The sequence below is a fragment of the Phacochoerus africanus genome, chromosome 8, assembly GCF_016906955.1.
Source record: "Phacochoerus africanus isolate WHEZ1 chromosome 8, ROS_Pafr_v1, whole genome shotgun sequence".
NCBI lineage: Eukaryota > Metazoa > Chordata > Mammalia > Artiodactyla > Suidae > Phacochoerus > Phacochoerus africanus.
This window is the reverse complement of record NC_062551.1, coordinates 76610260-76626848: the sequence shown is the minus strand read 5'-3', so window position 1 is coordinate 76626848 and position 16589 is coordinate 76610260.

The following is a 16589-nucleotide window of genomic DNA, read 5'->3' as shown; positions in this document are numbered from 1 at the left end:
GGGTTACTGTTGGAAAAACCCAGTAGGATGCTTAGGAAGGTACCAGGCACAGAGGCCCAGCAGGCATTGATAAGTGTCTCTGATGGATCATACTAGAACCCGTCATTGTCAAGGGCTGGTGGTGTGCTTTGCCCTGGGCTAAGTGCTTCAGAGGCAGTTTCTCATGAAACGGAAGTGTTGAAGGTCCCCGTCATGGCTCAGTGGTTAATGAACCCGACTTGTATCATGAGGACGCGGGTTCAATCCCCGGCCTTGCTCAGTGGGTTAAGGATCCAGTGTTGCCGTGAGCTGTGGTGTAGGTTGCAGATATGGCTCAGATCCTGTGTTGCTGTGGCTGTGGCGTAGGCCAGCAGCTACAGCTCTGATTGGACCCCTAGCCTGAGAATCTCCCCATGCTGCAGGTGTGGCTCTAAAAAAAGACCAAAAAAAAAAAAAAGAAAAGTGAATTGTCATAACATCACCAAGCAGGCATGATTACCCCTATTTTACAAGGAAGAAACCCAGAAAGGTTAAGTTATTTGTCCAAAGCCACACAGCTAGGAAATGGCAGCCCTGAGATTCAAACCAGGCCCCAGGCCACTTTAGACCAGACACCAGGCTGTGTCCCCCTTGTGTCATTGCTCGAGTTACCTCTTTCTGCAGTATTCCTAACAGTCGCCAGCCCTGAGTGCCCTTCCAGGGGCAGCACGCACCCTGGAGCCGAGTATCCTCTCTGCAGAGCCCCATCCCCATAGCTCACCTCTCCCCTCTGCTCTCGCCTGCCTCGTCCACAATCCATGGTCCCAGCTGCCCCTTGCCAGCTCCAAGATGTCTGTGGTTCTCCATGGCCTCTCCTACCAAATCTAAACTCCTCAGCCTGTTCTCCAAGGTCCCTTCAACACCCTGACCTCATTTGTCACTGTTCCCAAACACCCGTTCTGCTCCAGCCAAGCTCATCTGTTTACTGTCCCCTCGTCCCTGCGGTGGCACGGGCCATTTCTCCCACTCCTGGTGCTCCCCCCCCCACAATGCTGCTGGTCTGTGCACTTTTGCAAAACCCTGGATCAAAACTGGGCCTTCTCTCTAGGGACTCAAACCAGGGCAGTGGCTCTTGACTCATTCTGGGGCCCAGGCCCAGCTGAAGGCCTGCTGGAAATTATGGACTTCAGAAAAATGCCTATTGACATAATATTTCACATGTAAATTCTGGAAGTCCCCAGACTCTTCGAGTCCTGGATAAGAACCTCTCAGTGAAGGGAACTGCATGCTAAGCTTTTGGAAGGATGTGTCACATGGGCTTTGGGGGTAAGAAATAGGCCAGCTGAGGGTAGCCTGCTTTGCTGTGTGTGCCTTGCATTTACTCCACGGGGAAAAAAAAAAAGATTTTTCTGGCCAGATGAGTTTAGAAAACATTGCTTTGTGACCTCTGAGCTCCATTTCTTCACTTGTAAAACGGAGCCAGTAAAACCTGCTTTTATGTGAGTCATCATGTTGATTGGATGAGGTGCCTTGCAGTGACTGGGGGCCACCTGCTCTTGGGTCCCCCACATCTTGTGCACTTTTCAAGAGACCACCAGGTGGGGGAGAAGCAGAGACCCTCTTCCGCCCACCCCCAGTGGATGGTGGTGCCCCAGGGGGCTGGAGCCTGGGGAGCATGGCTGGGGAGGGGCTGTGGGAGAGAGCGAGGATAGCCCTTGCTAGGAGAACAGCTGCTGAGTCCAGATCTGCGTCTCCCAGGGATTAGTAAGCTCGTGCCGCCCCAGAGAGGCAGGGCAGGTTTGTGTTCCACCGCCCCGAGCCTCTAAATGGAGCTAACATAGCGCAGCCAGGGGCCTCACTGGCCCATTAGAGTTGCTCTGGCCGATTGCAAATCAATGCTCTGAGAAGAGACAGCCAGCCAGGTACAGAAGAGGGAGAAAGCAGGTCCCAGCCAAGCTGCAGAAAGCCAGAGGAGAGAGGGCAGGCTGCGGGGGGAGCAGCCAGGGAAGCTGGGACCAGGGACTGGTGGGGGGGGGCTGTGCTGCATATCCACACCTCCACTAGGGCCTAGATCCCCTGGGATGGCATTGGGGATGGAGAAGCAAATGGAGAACCAGCAGCAGCTTCACTGAGCACCTACTATGTGCCAGTCCCTGGGCTAGGAACTCCACATTCTTTGTCATTTAATCCACATATAGAGACCAGGCTGTGTTCAACCAATTCCCGGTTCTGTTTCCCCTTCCTGGGCACCCAGGAAAACTACATCTCCCAGCTCCCTCTGCAGTAGCCGGGGCATATGATGGAGTCATGGGCTAGGAAGAGCAAGCAGAAATGTGACCCCAGTGGCTTTCAGGTTGAGGCAGTGAGGAAGCCACATGTAGCCTCCTCCCCTCCCTCCCCCTGCAGGGGTGACCTCAGAGGCCACATGTCCCAGACAGACATGCAAGGCTGTGACAATAAACTGGCATTTTGGGTTAAAACACTGGGATTTCAGGGTCTGCTGTTGTAGGAGCCAGTGTGATTTTCCTGGGCTAACGTGAAGTTCACTGGCAGAAGGCATGGTTTCCATTTTGCAGATAGGGGAACGAGTTCAGGGAGCCTAGAACTCACCCAGCTAGCAGGCTTGGCCAAAGACCCTCTGCCCTATGAGACCCACCCCATCCCTCCAGACTCACAGTCTAGAGGGGCAGGGCAACAGAGCAAATCATGATGAAATGGGGATACACAGGGTGCTTATGGAAGCAAGAAGGAGCAAGCCAAGGCTTTGGGGGAGAGGGGCTTCCCAGAGCAGAGTCAGGAGGGATTTGACATATAGACAATGTGGAGAAAGGACAGTCAAAGCAGAGCTCCCCCCCCAACCCCCGCCCGCCCATGCAAAAACCCTGGGGCTGGCGACCATAGTTAATGGGTCTCTGTGCAGGGATGCTTCTAAGCACTCGAAAACAGGAGATATTGACACGGCCAGATTTTGTCTCCAGCTGGGTGAGAGTAACAGGAAGCCCAAATGAGGTCTAGGACTTCGAGCAAGAAAGCTTGAGATGAGAATCAAGGAAGTCATCCCCTTGACCGGAACTGCTAAAAAACAAAATTTAACTGAGTAAATCTAAAGATCTAATTGGCTTTCTTCAATAAATCATGAATCGGGCAGCATCTCCTCTGGCAAACAGAAAGGTACTCCAAGGGGTTACACAACGCAGAAGGATTTACAGTAAGGAGGGAAGCCCAAGGTAAGGAAGTCATCAGCAAGGAGAAGAACGAGTGTTCATGGGAGGGAAATAAAGGCTGAAACAGGGACAGTGTCTGGAGCTGGGGCATTGATAGGGGTGGAGCAGGCACAGGTGGCTGTAGAAGTCCCAATAGGGGATCATAGATAGAGGGAAACCTGGGGAACGGTGGGAGATCACTGTAACTTAATAATTGCTCAAGAAAGCTATCGGCACAAGGCAGGCTTGCTTGACTAGTGGAGGTGGGAGAATTATCTCAGGTCGTTGGGTGGGGGTGGGATGAGACCTGCATTCAGATTCTGACCAAGGGTGGGAATTTGAGGACCAGCCCTTTTGCTGATTTGATGTACAGCCTTACCAGATACCAGGGAGGAGCTACTGCTCCCAGAAAGGAAGAGACGGGCCTCTCCAACCCCAACTCCTCTGGAGGATAAAACTAGCCCATCCGGATCCTCGGGGGGCAGAGCCTCCTTGCCTGCCCGCGGGCATCCCTCAGAAGCGTCCTATCTTAATCAGTCTACTTCTTGCCTATCACTTTGTCTCTCGCTGAATTCCTTCTGCAAGGAGGCATGAAGACCCTGAACCTCCGTGAGTCCAGACACTGGGTGTGTGGTTCTAATTTAAAACCATGGGTTCAAGTCCCCATCTGTGTTCTAGCCTTTAGTGCTGTCAGTTTCAGCCTTTTCCATTGGCTGGGCTTGTTGCTGGGCAAGAAGGAAGTCTCTCCTCCCTCTGGGGCAGTAAAGGAGTTGAGCTGCCTTTTGGGGAGGGCAGGGTACATCTCTTCCTGCTGGGGACAGTAACGGGCATCTTCCTGTTGGCTCCATAGCTGACATTTTTCTAGCGAGATAATTGGCCTCTTCCCGTTTGGAGTAATTGACAGAGCGGGTGGGCATGAGAGCTCCCTCTGCAGGCCTTCCTGACTCCACTTTTAGTTGAGGTTTCCTTTTGCTCACTTTCATGGAACATTTCCAAACTAATACAAGGGGTGAGGCTCCCCTCATCAGCAGTCACCAAGAACTGGGTGAAAGTAAGAGAGGTGATGGCTCCAATTTGGAGAGGGGAGAGCCTAAATTGTGTTTCCTTGTCCATGTCCCCCAGGGAGGACCCCATTCTTTCTGACCCCCCCGGCTCCCCAGGAGCATGGTTCTTTTCTGTGTCCCTAGTTCCAACTTCCCAAGTTCCATCATTTAAAGACTGTGTGAGCTCTGACTCCGGGATCCATGATGCAAGGTGCTGGGGCCATTTGCCAAATGGTTTTCTTTCATAAAAGAAAGGGTGATGGGTGAACATTGTTTATTTCATTCAATTTTTCTTTTTTTTTTTAGGGCCACACCCACAGCATATGGAGGTGCCCAGGCTAGGGGTCAAATTGGAGCTGTAGGCGTCGGTCTACCCCACAGCCACAGCAATGCTGGATCCGAGCCACGCCTGTGACCTACACCATAGCTCACGGCAACGCTGGATCCTTAACCCACGGAGCGAGGCCAGGGATCGAACCCACAACCTCATGGTTCCTAGTTGGATTCATTTCCAATGTGCCACGATGGGAACTCCTATTTTATTTCTTATTTTATTAGAGGTGCTGTGTTTCTGTTTCCACTGCTGTCTGAGAGCCTGGCTGTGGGGAGGCAAATGAAACACAAATCATACAGGGCAGAGCCTCCACCTGCTCTGTTTCTAGGGAGCGGGCTTGCTTCCAACAGCTGAAACAGAGTCCAACCTTCCTGACTACAGGTCAGAGAGCAGAGACCGCACAAAAGGGGGTGATTACCTCCACCCCCCAGTTCATGTAAAGGGGAATGAACTGTCAGTGCCTTTGCTTGAGGCTCTGAAAGGTCAGCTCAGGGACCCCACACCCTGTAGCGGTACTCATGCCCCTCATTTGCTTGTGGGCTATTCCCCTCACCCCATAACAAACCAGTGAGCTGGGAGCCCCCAGGACTGTTGCACAGAAGAGAAACTCAGGCCCAAGAGGAAGTAACCCTGCCCAAGCCCTTCAGATCAGAGATGGCAGAGCTGGGATCACCAAAGCCCAAGGCCACCCAGTATGTTGGGAAGTCCAAGCTCATCTGGCTCACTACATGACAGGCTAATGAATCAGGAGATGAGTTGTTGGGACAAGGTATTTGTTAACTTTATTTGTTAAGCCAGCAGACCAAGAAGATGGCAGACTGATGTCTCAATGAACCATCTCCCCTCGTTCCCAATTCAAGCTCCTTTTATACAAGAAAGGGGAAGGGACGTGGTGGGTGGTTAATAAATGTCTTGGTGCAAAAATCCCTTGTTCTTGAAGCTGTTCCCCCAGCTCAGGTCACAATGTTCCTGCAAATCTCCTGAAAACAGATGTTAGTCTCTGTTCTGCAACGTTTTATCTAAAAATGTAATACTCTTAAAGGTCATAGCCTTGGGATAGGCTATCTTATGTATTTCAGGTTCTTGGCAGCATCCTTTTGCAAAGGGTGCAGAACCAGGATAACGAAGCCCATGTGACAGAGGACACAGGTTCAAGGAAGGTTAAGGTCAGATTTGTTCTTCCTTATTACCAGCAGGGGAAGAAAGCTGCAAGATGGTTCAGAAACCTCGAGAGTCCTCATCTCCATGTAGGATTTGCAGTGATGGGCAAGGTGCCCTGCTGGGAAGGCAGGGCCCCCCCTCAGTCCCCAGTGATGCTCGGCACCTCGGGGCTGTAAGGAGGTCCCATCTGATTCCTTTCTCAGCAGCTGCCCTCCCCATATAAGGAGGTAAGTGATTGGATGGCAGGCTGTGCTGTGGGGATCATCGGGCTCTTAGTTGGTTTTTTTGTTTGTTTGCTTGCTTTTTAGGGCCACACCTGCAGCACATGGAACTTCCCAGGCGAGGGGTCTAATTGGAGCTGCAGCCGCCGGCCTACACCAGAGCCACAGCAACGCGGGATCTGAGCTGCGTCTGTGACCTACACCACAGCTCACGGCCACGCCGGATCCTTAACCCACTGAGCTAGGCCAGGGATCCAACTTGCATCCTTATGGATGCTATTCAGGCTCATTACCGCTGAGCCGCAATGGGAACTTTAGTAAATCTTTGTGGAATAAACAAATGAATAAATGAGAACAGAGAGAGGACTATGCAAATGAATACAGTCTAGCTGGAAGCTTTAGGTCGTTTAAATATGGAAGGATGTTGCATTGGTGTCTGCAGGGCCAAGATCTACCAGGAAGGGCCAGGAGGCGCTGTATCCAGAAAGAGGGGATGTGGTTTTGCAGAGGGATTGCTGAGGAAGGGCGTGTGGGAGGGAGAAGATCTCAGGCAGAGGCTCCAGGGGAGAGAATGCGCGGCCCCGTGGGGTAGAAGTGCGTGATCGTGGCTGGAGCAGGGGACGGCGTTGGGGTGACACACGTGGGCCGAGGGGAGTGGAGCTGGCTGCGGTCTCTGAGCCCAGCCATCCATTCTCTCTTTAAGCCATTCTCAGGGCTAGAGGGACAGGTCTGTTGCGTTGAGTAAGATATTAGGAAAGGCTGAAAAATAAAACAAGAAAAGAAAGAAATGAAAACTGTCGCCAGGAGAGCTGAGTGATTTGGAGATGGGTCGTCTCCAAAATACAGCAGTCCATCCTCTCCATCAAAAACCAGGCCACGCTGGCTTTTGGTCCAGGCATCGTCACGAAATAAGTGTGAAATAGGTCCTGTTTTTTTGGGCCCTCAGTTTTCCCATCTGTGAAGTGGGTGGGAAGTTGGAAATTTCATCCTGTGATTCAAAATCCTAAATGTATGTTCCACCAATGGGAACCTGCAGAGAAACGTGGGTGGAGAATACGAAATTCTGTTGGCCTGGGGGTCCCCTCAGATGGCACCCTGCGGTGCCAGAGGCCTTGGTAAGGGTCTCTAGTCAGTGCCGCCCCCCCCATCCTCTGCTTCCTCTTGGGCTTTGGCTTCTGCCCCTGTAATTTCGTCTAAGAGGTTGTGCTAGTCCTTTGCCAGACCAAATATACATCTTAGCCTTTAGGCGCCAAGCCCTTCACATACTGCTTCTAATCTTATTAATTCCAGCAATGAAAATCCTAACATTTATTTTGTTCTTGCCCCGTGCCAGGCACTGTGGGAAGCACCTCATTTAATCCTGAACAGCAACAATCCTGAAAGGTCAGTACCACAGGCAGAGCTCAGAGATGCTTCGGGTTTATTTCCAGACCGCCGCGATAAAGCAAATACCGCGATAAAGTGAGTCAGACGAGTTTTTGGTTTCCAGGGGCTTATAAGGTTATATTTTCACTGTACTGGAGTCGATGAAGCGTGTGGTAACATCACGTCTAAAAACACAATGTACGTACATTAGTCGTTAGATACTTTATCACTAAAAAAATGCTAATCATCGTCTGAGGCTTTAGTGAGACATCATCTATTTGCTGGGGGAGGATTTGAAATATGGAGAAACAGCAAAATGTGACTCAGGATGTGAGCAAACGCTTTTGGAAAAGAAGCACCAATAGACTTGTTCAACACTGGGTTGCCACAAACTTTAAAGTTGTAAAAAAGGCAGTAAGTGCCATGAAATGAGGGTCGCCTCTAGTATTAATATTCGTAGGGGAAACTGAGGCTCGGGGAGATAAATTGTGTGTAGTGGAAGCCAGAGGTGTCGAGGCCCCGGCCACTCACGGTGGTGCAGGGCCTGACTCCCAGGCTCGGCCCAGTGCCCTGGAGGACGACTGCCTCCGCAGAGTCAACGTCAGGGCAGGCGGGCAGCCTCCTGGAACTGGTTTTTCTTGCTCTGAGCCCGAGCTGGAGGCGGCTTCTGTGCCAGGTCTGGACAACTGCTCTTTCAGATCATCCAGTCACGTGGTCTTGCTTTGCCTCCGTGGGCTGGGTAGGCAAGGGAGGCCACTCGGGCTGGCAGCTGCCATCTGTGATCAATGCAGGGGGGACTCTTGCGGGCCAGAGCCAGGAGCACAGGCTTGGGGGTCAGAGGCCTGGGCTGGTCACAGTGCGGGCTTTCCTGGGGATCTGCTGAGTGGCCTTGGTCAGGCTCTTTCTGTTCTGGCCTCAGTTTTCCTTTTCCCATCAGTAAAATGAATGCACTGGGTTAGTCCTAACCAGATTAGACAGAGAGAACAATCCACAGAGAGCTTATACTGGCGTGGCATGCGTGTGGCCCGGTGGGTGAGAGAGTGTCTAGGAGCACGTGAGGGCAGGATGGGAGCTGGGTGCCTTCTCAGGTTACTTGGGCGGGCAGGTGAAGGAGGGGGGCGGGGAAGAGTCCTGACTGCTGCACTGACTTGCTGTGTGTCTCTGAGATGGCCGCACCCCCTCTCTGGGCACGTGGATCCCCATGTATAAAAAAAGACCCTAGGGCTAAATAATCTCTAGGGTCCCTATGGCTGTGAGTCTGATTCTGCAAAGACAGAGTGGCTGGGTGATTGGTGAAGGGAAGCACTGTGCTGAAGTCAGGGGCTTCCCGGGTATGACCTTGGCTTTGCCTCTGGCTGGCCGTGTAACCCTGGGTGGTCCGCAGACTGATCCCCAGGGTCTCCTTATCTACCTGGCGCAGGGACCACAGAGCTGAAGGCCCACAACACATTCAAGGGCCCTTGAGATGTTGTCACTCTTTTTTTTTTTGTATTTCAATTTTTAATTTTTTTTAAAAATTTTTTGTCTTTTTTTGTCCTTTTAGGGCCACACCCGCGGCATATGGAGGTTCCCAGGCTAGGGGTCGAATCGGAGCTGGAGCCACCAGCCTATGCCAGAGCCACAGCAACGCCAGATCCGAGCCACATCTGCGACCTACACCACAGCTCACGGCAACGCCGGATCCTTAACCCACTGAGCGAGGCCAGGAATCGAACCCACAACCTCATGGTTCTCAGTCGGATTCATTTCCACTGTGTCACAATGGGAACTCCCTATTTCAATTTTTTAAATGGAAGCATAGTTGATTTACAGTGTTTTAGGTGTACAGCAAAGTGGTATCTATATTTATATAGATATCTATATATAGCTTCTTTTTCAGATTCTATTATAGGTTATTATAAGATATTGAATATATAAGTAGGACCTTATTTTTTATCTATTTTATATACCTTATCTACATATATATGGATACATACATACATGTGTATATACAGTTATCTGTTTTACATGCAGTGGTTTCTATCTGCTAATCCCCAACTCCTAATATACCCTCCTCCACTGCCTTTCCTGTTTGTAACCATAAGTTTGTTTTCTGTGTCCATGAATCTATTTCTGTTAAGAAACCAAAAAATGAGTATAATTCACCTTGGCTATATTCATGTTCATACTAACGCAGTTAGAAAATACAATTAAAAAAAATTTTTTTTAATGAAAGATGACTTTTTATGCCCCCCCCCCCGCCCACATTCATATACGGCCTGGCTCTCCCAGGGTTTCTTCCTTGGAAAGAAGTGGCAGGTGTCTGATGCCTGCAGGTTGTCGGGAGGCAGGAGTGAGACACCTGCGTGAAGAGGAAGGAGCGTGTGTGAAGGTGCCCGGCCCGAGGAGGTGCCCCTGAGTAGTGACTGGCCCTGGGGCACAGGGCGTGGTAGCTGAGTAATGGCCCCCAAAGATGTCCACGCTCTAATCCTCAGAATTTGCATGTTAGAGGTTACATGGCCAAGAGGAATTGAGGTCGCAGTCAGAATAAAGCTTGTTGATCGTTTGATCTTAAAAAGGGGGATCACCTTGGATTATCTGGGTGCACCCAGCATGATCATAGGGGAGCTGACAAGTGGAGGAGGGAGCCTGGAGGGTCAGCCTGATGAGATGTTAGAAGGGCTGGACTGGTCGTTATGGGCTCTGGAGACAAAGGATGTGGCCACGAGCCATGGGATGGGGCGGCCTCTAAAATCTAGAAGAATGCAGGGAGACAGATTCTTTCCTGGTACCTCCAGAAAGGAAGACAGCACTGCTGACACCTCGACATAAGCCCAGTAAGATCCATGCTGGTCTTCTGAACTCCAGGACTGCAAGATCCTAAAGGTGTGTTGTTTTAAGCCACTTCCTGTGCGGGGATTTGGGACAGGAGCAGCAATAGGAAACTCAGACAGGGGGTGTCGAGACACAGATATGGGGGAACCTGGGCTCTGGCTGAGGCCCTAGCCTCACTTCGCATGGCACCTCCTCAGGGGAGAAGCCAGCCTCTGGGCCTGGCGCAGGTGGTAGGAGGGAGTCGTTTGGGGTCTGAGGGTCAAGGGAGGTGTCAGGAGAAGCTGTTTATGCTTCATTTCTCCTGCTTTGCTCTGCCCCTTTGTCCCAGGCTTACTTTCTCTAGGGAAGCAGAGGCTCAACGTGGTGACCCCAGATCCTGTTTCCCTATCACGCCCCAAGCCCTGGTCCCTGCCTGTCCCCACCCTCCCACTGCCCCCATCCCCGATTCAGCAGATTCCTCTGAAGCTGCTTAGATTCTGAAAACCTGGTTACAGGGCCTGGTCCCTCTCCTCTGGGCACAGAGGCGCTGGTGAGATTTGCAGAGTTGGCACCTCATGGGGACAGAATGTGACCTGGAGCCAGAGCTTCCCCAGAAGCCCTCCTCCTGTCCTGCTGGCTCCAGATCCCTGCCCAAGAACAGAGCGGGCTTCTTCCCCTTGATCCAGGGTTTGCTTTCTTGCGACCAACAAAAGGGGGCTTTGGTGCCAGCGACTCCCGGGGCCACGCTGGAGTCTTACCTTAGGGCGTCAGAAGAGCTGTGTCCTTCCTCAGGGCTGCTTATGGGGGTGGGGTTGGGGTGGAGTGGGGGATGGTGGGGGTGGGGGTTCAGGAGCTCCCAGTGTCCACGGATCCCCCTTCCTGCAGCTCTAAGAATAATGAGCTGCCGATGACTCCGTAAAGGGCGCAGAAGGGGAGCAGACAGTGAATTCCAGCTCCTCTCCAATCTCTATGCCACTCAGTGTGGCAAGGACCCACCACGCCCCTGTAAGGTTGAGGAATTTCCCTTTCTATTTCGTTTTTTCAAATTTTTATTTTTGTCTTTTTAGGGCTGCACCTGCGGCATATGGAAGTTCCTGGGCTAGGGGTCGAATTGGAGCTTCAGCTGCCAGCCTACACCACAGCCACAGCCACAGCAATGCGGGATCTGAGCCGCATCTGTGACCACACCACAGCTCACGGCAACGCCGGGTCCTCAACCCAGTGAGTGAGGCCTGGGATTGAACCTGCATTCTCATGGATGCTAGTTGGGTTCGTTACCGCTGAACCACGACAGGAACTCCCTTCTTTCCCTCTTGGTCTGGACTTTACCTGACCTCTCTGTGCCTCTGTGGTCCCCTCTGGTAAACTGGGACTGTTAACAGTACCTGCCTCCTGAGAACCGCAAATGTTACTAACTTAGAGGCACGCCTGCCCTGGAGGAGCGCCGGGAAAGGCCAGCTAGCCAAAGCAAGTGCTTGTCTATTCACCTCTCCTGTGATACACTGTGTCTGGGAGCCCCCCGGCCTCCCGGATGGGGTATGGAAATGAATAAATCATGATGATTCCATCCTCAGGAGGCTCATAGGTCAGCAGAACTCTCATCCTGCAAAGTGCAAGCAGTGGGATGAATGTGCTGTGCCTGTGCAGAGGAGGGAGCCCAAAATCTGTCTGGGAGGGGAGGGTGGAGGAAGGCTGGTTTTACCCAAGGCCTTGACGGCTGTGAAGAAGTTTGCAGCAGATGGATAAGGGGAAGGGTGTTCTAGGAAGAGGGAACAGAGTGAACGAGGTGTGGAGGCCTGAACACACAGGAGTACTTGGGGGTGGTAGTCGTCCTGCTCTCGTGTGAGTGAGACACCGTGGCTGGTGAACATGCTGCAAAGATGGCATACTTTGATGCCTTCTGGTGCCAGGTGCTTGGCTAAGCACCAAGGATACAGAGATGAAGGATACAGAGATGAAGGATACAGAGATGAAGGAAGACGCAGTCTCTGCTCTTGGGGACCACTATGTAGCAGAGGCAGGCAGACATTCATGCATTCAGTCATTCATCCAATAAATGTGCACTAAGTCCTACATGTTGGGTACCAGGGATGCTGCATGAGCAAAAGGGATGTTCGCCCAGCTTTCCTGGAGCTCATAGCTCAGGAGGAAACACACCTCCATCAGAAATTTATACACTTAAGGGAATAGACCTAAGGGAGGGACTGTGAGAGCAGAGGAGGGAGGAAGGGGGGCCACTAGTTCAGTCTCTGGGCTAGATGGCTGGGGATCAAATCTTGGCTCTACCGCTTGAGATGACTTGTTCTTGGACAGAGAGTATCTGATTTAGAGGGATATGCAAAGGCCCTGAGGTAGCAGCATAACTTATGCAGACAGGAAAGCCGGAGTGGCTGGAGGGTAGAAAGAAAGAAAATGTGGTTAAAGCTGAGGATTGAAGGCAAAGCAAACTTTAAATGGGTCAGGATAAGCCTTAAAGCTGAATGATGGATAAAGGGAGACATTAATACCAACTGAGAATTATTCTGTCTGGTTTACATGAAGCTGGGATCGGGAGTGGGAGGTTTTGTCAAAATCAACCTTAGAAAGAGTCCATCAGTCTAATAATAAATGGCCAAACACTATGTGTGCCGGGCACTTAATTCTCAGGAATCCCCTGTGCTGGGTATTCTTATGGTCAGCAGTCGCAGATGAAGAAATCGAGGCATCTGAAATTAGGCTTCTTGCCAAATGGTATAAAGCTGATAAGCAGTCAAGCTGGGATTCAAACCCAGGGAGTCTGGTTCCAGGGCCCTTGTTCTTGGCCACTAAGCAGAGGGGGCAACCTGGGCAACAGTGGGAGCCTGAGAAAGATCATGGCACCCCCAGCTGCGTGTATATTGTCCATCGTCAGTGGCGAGGTCCTGCGAGAGGAGCCCAGGGAGAGCTCCCGTGATTCCCAAAGCCCCATCCGAGGGGGTCTTGGAAATACCATAGCCCCTATGGAGGGCTCAGGGAGGATCTCTGCCTGCGCCAAAAGGCAGTTCTGGGTGTCCACGTGCCACTGATGGCAAGTCCACTGTGCCTTTGACAATGATAGAGTCCTGGCTGGGCTTCTAGTGCCAAGTGCAGAAGTAGCAGAGGAAAGGGGCCAAGGGTGGTGTGTGTGTGTGCTTGTGCACACGAGTGTGTATGTATGGGTGCCTGTGCATGTGCATGCACTTGGGTCTGCAGGCCTGTGTGTGCCCACTCGCATGTGTGTAGGCAGCGGCTAGAGTGACATTGGAAGACTTGAGCCAGAGCAGGCAGTAGCACAATTCCATCAACCCCTGCCCAGCCTCGAAGGGGCCTTGAGTTCTGCTGATCTTGGCTTCAGGAGCATGAACTTGGGCCTTCCCGTTGCCTCGGATCCTGGCTCCATCACCCACAGGGTGTGCTGCTTGGGGTCTCTCTTCACTCCTCCCAGTCTGGTCTTTTGACCTAAAAAGAAGAGGGAGCAGCATTTACCTCTTGGGGTGGTTCTCAGGATCTGGGGAGGGGGCCTGGCACATGGCACAAAAATGAAAACGCATTGGTGCGTTTGGAGCTGCAGAGAGGGGTGTGGTCTGATTTTGGATTCTGTAAACGCTCAGTCTTATCAGCGTTGGTCACAGACCCATAAGAGAACAAATGCTTCGTCTGAAAAATACAAGTTGCCCTTGATTCCTTTTGTTTCTGCCTTTTCCACATCCAGTCCGTCTCAACAAGTCCTATGGACCCTCCCTGCCAAATTTACCCTGTGCTGACCACTGTTCACCTTCTTCCTGAGTCTAAGCTCTTGCCAGAGCCCTCTCTGTACAAAGAGATTGTGCAGACTCTGTCTGTCCTGGATTCACAGCTCTCCAGAGGATGAGCTGTCACTGGGAGTAAAGTCCACACTCCTCACCATGACTTCTGGTACCTGGCCCATTTAAAAAAAAAAAAACAAAACAAGTTCCTCCCTGCTTCTTCCATTCCAGCCACTATGGCCTCCTTGGTTTCCTTCCAACCCCCCAAACTTGCTCCTGACACAAGGCTGTCACAACCACAGCTACCACTGCCATAGAATGCTCTTCCCCCAGAACCGTGCATGCTCCCTTCTTCACGCCACTCAGATTTGTGCTCAGCTCTGCAGCGGGGTCTTCCCCGACCACTCCCAGCAGGGATGGTTTGATATCCCCCAATACCTCCCCCTACCCCTTAACTGGAGGTGACAATGCCTGCAGTTCAGCTGGATACCTGGCTGGGCACTAGAATGAAGATTCTATTTCCAGGTCTCCCTGGCAGATAGGAGTGGCTGGGTGACCGACTGCTGGCCAATGGGTAGGGAGAGCAAGTGTTCCAGCAATTTCCAGGCATTTCCTGCAGGGAAGGCCTATGCCTCTCCTCCTGGCTTTCTCCCTCCTGCAGCCCACAGTGTGGACCGGGTGGTGATCCACAGTGGGTGGTTTGGAGGAGAGCTGTGCTCTGGGGCAGGCAGAGCCACAATGTACAAGGAGTCCAGGTTCCTGGTTGACCTTGAGAAGCAGAGTCATCAAACCTGCCTTAGTGATGAGCAAAATAGAAGAAAGTCTTATTTTGTTTAAGCCACTGTTATGTCGGTCAGTGGCTACAGTCAGACAAACCTCTATTCTAAGGATAACTACCTTATCCAAGAAGGTTCCAGACCACTCCTAGCCTCACTTTGTCCCCTTACCTTGCTTTATTGTTCACTTACCATGCCCTGACATTATATGATCCATTAACTTTGTATTCGTGTACTGTCTATTTCCGTCTCTAGAATGTGAGCTCTCTGAGGACAGGAACTGGGCTGCCTACCTTGTTTCCAGTTCTAGGCCCAGCTCCAACACAGTGCTTAGCAGAGAGCTGGGCTCAATAAATATTTTCGAGCCAATAGAAGATAAGCCCCTACTCTGTGCAATTGTTTTATTTGCATTCTTGCCACTGAGGTGCTTAGCCCTCTTCTGCAGCAGAAGAGATCGAAACGGAAGAATGCGTGTCTGAAGTTCCAGATCCTGAAAGTTGGAGAGCCAAGATCAAAACTCAGACCTGTAAGCTCCTCTCCTTTCCCTAAGGCCATTAGGAGGATGAGGCTTTTGTGGAAAATCAACAACGACAAACCCTCACAATTCAACAAGAAGACAAACAAGCCAATTAAAAATGGACAAAAGATCCTAATAGATATTTCACCAAAGAAGATGCACACATGGCCAAAAAGCACATGAAAATGTGCTCAACATCATTAGTCTTTGGAAAAAGGCACATTAAACCCACAAATTAGATGCCGCTCCCCACCCGGGGGGACAATACCCAGGGTTGGTGAGGATGTGGGGACGCGGGCATCCTTGCGCGGCACTGGGGGAATGTAGGTGAGGGCAGTCGCTTTGGAAGACAGTTTGACAGTTTCTTGAAAAGTGAAATAGAGCTTTACGCTATGGCCTAGACCTTCCAGCCTTAAGGAATCTGCATGAGAAATGAAAACTGAAATTCACTCCAAGTCTTGTATGTGACCATTCATGGCAACCGTGTTATTCACATATGTCCATCAGTGTCCACATTGGGAGCCATCCATATGTCCATCAAGCCATTAATGGATAAATAAAACACAATATACCTATATGGCAGCATCCTATTGGTTGATAAAAAGGAGCGAAAGTGCTGATACCACAACAATGAGGATAGACTTCAAAAAAAAAAAAAAAAACCTATCTCACTGAAGGAAGCCATATACAAAGGAAGGTATATCATACGGTTGCATTTACATGAAATGTCCCCAAAAGGTACATCTATAGAGACGGCAAGCATGTTGGTTGTTGCCTGGGGCTGGGAGTGGGAACTCGGTGCTAATGCTAAACAGGACTTCTTTTCAGAATGATGAAAAGCTCTAAAACTAGATGGTGGTGGTGGTGGAACAACTCTATAAAATTTGCTAAAAATCAGAGTTCCCATCGTGGCGCAGTGGAAATAAATTCAACTAGGTACCATGAGGTTGCGGGTTCGATCTCGGGCCTCGCTCAGTGGGTTAGAGAATCGGCGTTGCCGTGAGCTGTGGTGTAGGTCGCAGACACAGCTCGGATCCCATGTTGCTGTGGCTCTGGCGTAGGCCAGCAGCTACAGCTCTGATTCGACCCCTAGCTTGGAAACCTCCATATGCCACGGGAGCGGCCCTAAAAAGCCAAAAAGACCAAAAAAAAAAAAAAGAAAAAATAGGAATTTTACTAAGTCATTGAATTCCACAATTAACATGGGTGCATTTCAGGATTTGTCAATCTCACTTCAGTAGAGTTGCTAAAAAAATAGATATATTTCCAGCCCCTCACATGTCTTCCAAGGGAAATGGTTAAATTCTTGGGGAGAGCCTGCAGCCCTCCGACAGGGAGGTGGTGGGGGGTCGTGTCGATGAGCCCAGTCTCAGGGCCACTCTGCCACCTTCTTGGCAAGTCACTTAAGTTCTCAAGCCTCCGTGTTCTCATCTGTAAAATGGGGGCCATCGCCTCGCCCTCCTGGGGTACTTTGG